This window comes from Phaseolus vulgaris, chromosome 10, assembly GCF_051622355.1.
Source record: "Phaseolus vulgaris cultivar YP4 chromosome 10, ASM5162235v1, whole genome shotgun sequence".
Classification (NCBI taxonomy): domain Eukaryota; kingdom Viridiplantae; phylum Streptophyta; class Magnoliopsida; order Fabales; family Fabaceae; genus Phaseolus; species Phaseolus vulgaris.
In genome coordinates this window covers 31,792,460-31,798,459 of record NC_143507.1, presented here as the reverse complement: position 1 = coordinate 31,798,459, position 6,000 = coordinate 31,792,460, and the positions used below count along the sequence as shown (strand labels likewise).

The 6,000-nt window shown below is 38.4% G+C and overlaps 1 pseudogene; it reads right to left on the bottom strand.

Annotated features, from left to right (window-relative positions):
- Window positions 1–3,818: 3,818 nt before the first annotated feature.
- On the bottom strand, window positions 3,819–5,384 carry LOC150024726 (uncharacterized; annotated as a pseudogene).
- Window positions 5,385–6,000: the final 616 nt, after the last annotated feature.

The following is a 6,000-nucleotide window of genomic DNA, read 5'->3' as shown; positions in this document are numbered from 1 at the left end:
TATTTTAGTGAAAAACTCCATGGTGCCACCCTCAACTACCCCACCTATGACAAAGAGCTCTATGCTCTTGTGCGAGCCCTAAAGACTTGGGAACACTACCTTGTGTCCAAAGAATTTGTCATCCATAGTGATCACGAGTCTTTAAAATATTTGAAGGGCCAACACAAGCTCAACAAGAGACAAGCTAAATGGATGGAATTTCTTGAACAATTTCCTTATGTAATCAAATACAAGAAAGGAAGCACCAATATAGTGGTCGATGCTCTTTCAAGACGGCATACACTCTTTTCAAAATTGGGTGCCCAAATTCTTGGATTTGACCACATAAGAGAGCTTTACCAAGAAGATCAAGAACTCTCATCCATCTATGCCCAATGTCTACATAGAGCGCAATGAGGTTACTATGTGTCCGAGGGATATCTTTTTAAAGAGGGAAAACTTTGCATTCCCCAAGGAACACATAGGAAACTCCTTGTCAAAGAATCACATGAGGGGGGACTCATGGGCCATTTTGGAGTTGATATTACTCTAGACCTTTTAAAAGCAAAATTTTGTTGGCCACACATGAGGAAAGATGTCCAAAGACATTGTTCTAGAAGCATCTCATGTTTAAAAGCAAAGTCTAGAACAATGCCTCATGGACTCTACACCCCTTTGCCGATTGCAAATGCTCCTTGGGAAGACATTAACATGGATTTCATTTTAGGACTTCCTAGGACTGCAAGAGGCCATGACTCTATCTTTGTGGTAGTGGACCGTTTTAGCAAAATGTCCCATTTTATTCCATGCCACAAGGTAGATGATGCTCAAAATATTTCTAGACTCTTCTTTAGAGAAGTGGTGAGACTTCATGGTCTCCCTAGAAGTATAGTATCCGATAGAGATCCCAAGTTTATCAGCCACTTTTGGAAAACTCTTTGGGGCAAACTTGGAACAAGACTACAATTTTCAACTTCTTGTCATCCTCAAACGGATGGTCAAACCGAAGTAGTCAATAGATCTCTTGGGACTATGCTTAGGGCTATCATGAAGGTCAACCATAAATCTTGGGATGAGTATCTTCCCCACATTGAATTTGCTTACAATAGAGTAGTTCACAAGACTACTAATGCTTCTCCTTTTGAAGTAGTATATGGTTTTAATCCTCTCACACCCATGGATTTGATACCTCTTCCTAATCCACAAGATTTTGTGCATAAGGAAGGAGTAATCAAAGCCGACTTTGTAAAGAAAATGCATGAGAAGATTAAACTCCAAATACAACAACAAAATGAGAAGTACACAAAATACAACAATAAAGGGAAGAAAGAAATAATTTTTGAGGAAGGAGACTTAGTTTGGCTTCACCTTCGCAAAGATAGATTTCCAACTCAAAGGAAGTCCAAACTAAGTCCCCGAGGTGATGGACCCTTTCAAGTCCTCAAGCGAGTCAATAACAATGCATATAAATTGGACCTACCTCTTGAATATGGAGTTCATGACACTTTTAATGTAATTGATCTTCCTCCATTTGTAGGTACCAATAACGATGACGAGCTGGATTTGAGGACAAATCCTTTCCAAGGGGGAGGGGATGATGGAGGAGGGCCAAGCACATCCCACCATGAAAGCCAAGACCCAAAGCTAGACCATGATGAGCGTCTAGACTCAAGGAAGGAGCGTCTAGGACGTGAAGAGGGGAGGCTACACATGGAGCGTCTAGGGGGAGGCCTAGACCGTCTAGGCCCAATTACAAGATCAATGGCTAAGCACATTCACGCCCAATTGAATGAAGCCACAGATAGAAGAGAGAAAGCCTTGTACATGTTACATGGAGGCCCATTAGGGGTGCTTAGTAATTAGAGTAGTGTAGAAAGCATAATTGAGTGAACATTCTAGAATATCTTTTGTTTTGGCCGGTCATGAGCACATGGCACATGTGCTTGGTGATTTGCATTTCATTTGGCTTTCATTTCATTAGCTATTAGCTTAGTTTACACGGCCATTTAGCTTATAAATAGGAAGGCCTACACCTTGTATTTCCAAGTTTATTGTGAGTAAAGTTATGCTGCCATTTTGTGCCAAGCTTTGCTTCTCCCTAGAACTCTAGGCTCTAAACTTCACATCCTTCACCTTTCCTTGGGCTGGCCGAACCTCCCTATGTTCATACCTATCATGCACCTTCAAGATCAACATCACTCTTAGGAGGATCTTGCACACACACCTCCATAGCTTCCGCACCATTTTCTTACATGATTCAAGAAGACCTTCATGAAATTTGCCATCACTAAGGATGACAAAGATGGATTTATTGCTAGACAAAGAAATAAGATTTGTAGTTTGGAAAAACATTTGAAGGTTTCAAGAAAGTGAATTAAGATGTTGTTAGTAGGATTGTCTGTTGTTGTAATAAACATTGTTATGTTGTCTATTTTCTTAAAATTCCCATGACGTATGTATTTCTTTTGAGATTATGATTGAATGGGTTAATGTAATATGTATTAGTTCAATGTATTGAAATTATCCTGAAATTTGAATTTGTATTTCAGTATTAAGTAATGCAAAATGAATTTTAATTAACCAAATATTTGAATTTGATTTCAGTATCATGTCAAGAATGAATTTTAATGATAGCAATGTGTTGTATAATATAAAATGAACCCATGAAGGAAATGAAATAAGCAAAGCCATATGGAATGAACCAAACTTAATTATCATACAACCTGATAACATCAATGTGCTGTGAAATTATCAAATACATGTCTACATGAACCTAAATATCATTCCAAAATACATTAACAGGAGCCTAGAATAACTGTTTTTCAAAATACACAGTTATAAACTGAAATCAGTGGCTTCCAAAAATGCCCTCTCTTGGACCGTAACTTAAGACTCGTGTTGGGTCCGCTAAATTTTTCGCTTGATCTTGTTGTCCTTCGAGCTGGCTAAGATAGCTGGCGTGGTTGTGAATTTGTTGATTGAGTAGGGAGAAATGGTGGAGGGGGTTGGGTTAGAGCTGTCTCAGATAGGGATGGCAAAGTCGGGTGGGCCACGTGGGCCGGCACGAAGCCCGCTGATAAAAAACGTGGGGCGGGCTCACCTTTTCAACCTGCTAACCCGCATTAGCCCGCCCTGCATAACCTGCGGGCTAACAACGGGGCGGGCTGGTGTGCAAGCCCGCAAACCAAAAAACAAATTGACTTTGGCAGCAGTGGAGTAAATGTTCTGTTTTTCTTCCTTTTTCATTTTGGGGTAGAAAATTACAAGGGTCATTGGAGTTATAATTTCCTTGAGACTCCTTTTTGGTCTAATTTTGGGGATGAAAATACAGGATGTTGGATATGATATTTTTCATGTAATTTGGAATAAATAATAATGGATATGTTAGGTAGTGGGTAAGTCCAGAATATTGGAAGGTTGAAACTTGGATTATGTAACATTCAATTAATGTTTGTTGTTGTATTAATCCTAAACCCTTTGTTTTTTTAGACATTTTTTCAAGAGAAAAAGTAAAAAAAAAAATCATTCAATTTCTAAAAAAATAAAAATTCAATGCGAGTTGGCCCGCAAACCCGCGGGCCAGCCCTTATGCGGGACGGAACAGAAAATCTAGCCCGCATTCACTTTGCGGCGCGGGCCAAGTGCGAGGCGAGCCTATTCGGGGCGGGCTAGCCCGCTTTGCTATCCCTAGTCTCAGATGGATGTGCCTGAGATGGCCCTGGGTTAGGTGGATCTGCCTCACTTGGAGCTTGCTGAGATAGTTTTTCAGTGCAGGACTTTCTGTTTTGGCCAAGTTTATGACAAATCCCACATATTTTCTTTTATCCAGTTTGGCCTAATTAAGTCTTGTTCTTCATTATCTCCCATGCTTCCAACCTTCTCTTCTTTTTTGGTCTTCTAGACATCTTCTTTGTGGGAGGTGGCACAACATCTGGCATTTAAGTTTTCTCCCATAGTTCACCGTTCATTGGATAAATAATTGAGTTGTACACATCTGCATATGTTGCCTTCTTGAACCAAAATGAAATGAAGTTAACTGCATCCACATTCACTAATTTCATTGAACATAGTGCATGACATCAAGGTATTTCAGTCAACATCCATTTTCGGCACCTGTATGTCCAAGTTAAGCACAAATTTTTCTCCAATGATAGAGATATGTCTGACCTCGAATAAGTGATCTACGGAAAAGTTGTGATCATCCAATTGGTTAAACAAATCTAACAACTAACACAATAAAATTTTAAAATATTGTATGAATGTTGTGATCTAACCTGGGTATCCAATATATGAGTTTGATTTGCTTTCTTTGTAATTTGCTTAATATCTTTGGACATATTGATCCTTCAAATGAGGCAACTTTCAATCTGTTCTTTGCCCATCTCTGCATTATATAAGTCCTAATATCTTTTAGCATGGTAATGATAGGTTTTGCACGTGCAACTACAAGCACACTATTAAACCCTTCACAAATATTATTGACAAGTGAGTCACATTTTGGAGTGAATGTAAACCTTGATCTGGACCATAACTTTGTAAAGGAAAACAAACATTAGTTAAATACTTCGAAAATAAATGTGAGTACAACTATGTGCTTCATGAATGCTTGCCTTGGAGGTAGTGCAATCAAATGTTTGAAAGCCTCATCATTGACTTCCTTTATAGCTCTCATCTCCCTCTCCCATGCTTGGGAATATGTGTTGTGGTTGCCCTCCATATTAAACTTTTTAATTTTTTTCCTGCTAGTTTTTTTTCTTCTAAAGTTTGAGTACAGGTGTCGAACACAAAAGCGTTGGACAGCTCCATGTATCCGATCTTGAATGCCAGACAACAAACCTTGTGTAAGGTCATATATAGAATACTTAAATGAAAAAATACACAAACAAAATCAACAATGGACAACAAAGAATATACCTTTTGTTGGTTAGACATGAAAGTGATGCATGCACATACTTCTACACCCCAATATCTCCAATTAAAAGATGCAAAAACTAGCTTCAAGAATCCTTGCATTCAACATCAACCAAAGCATATGCTAGTGGTAGCATCTGATCATTTGGGTCTTTCCCAACTGTTGTCAACAGTTCACCCTCATAAAAGCCTTTCAAGAAACACCCATCCAAAGCAATTATGGGCCTAGAAGATATAAATTTATCCTTGCAGGCCTTTAAGTAAACATAAAATTTGTTAAACACTTTGAACCCATTAATGTCTTCAACTTTGACTTTGATTGTGGAACCCAGATTTGAGCACAACAACTCATATGCATAGTCATAAATTCGTTTGTACAACTCCTAGTATGAACAATGGACATTCTTCGATGCCATAACCTGTTGATCTTTTGACTTACTTATACTAGTGTTCCATTTTTTAACAGCTTTATTACTTACATCATTACTTCTCATTTTTGGATTATGACTTAAAGAAGACTCTAACCTCCCACTCAACCATTTAGTACTCAACAAATCAACCTTAAACTGCCTAGCACAAGTATGTACATCAATTATTTTTCTTAACTACCAACAACTTGTTGATGGTAAGTACCTACAGTATGCATACACAGACTCTCGTATTATCATTTTTTACTAATTTCAAGTTTCTCCCTGAATGGATAACATAAGTTCTGATGACATCTTTAAATGCTTCCTTGTCTATAAAATAGGTACCTAGATCCTAGGAAAAATCTGTCATGTTCTATGGCATTTGAAAGGATGGAAATTTACCACCAGTACTGATATCCTCATCACCATCTTCAACATCGTCCATGTTGTCTAACTCTTCTGATTTCCATTTTGTATTTGACAACCCTCTCTCATGCACAATTGTACCTTCACTTTCATCATCATCAAGACCAAAATTCTGCAAATCCTTTGAAGAATTTGGTTCATAACCTTCTATGGGATTACTTTCCTGCCTTTTACTTTTGGGCCTCGGTCTACTCTCAGTAGCCCTCAACTCATTAACCTCGACAAATGTCTCACCCTCACCATCACCCTTATCTCTAGTACCCTCACTTTGAAC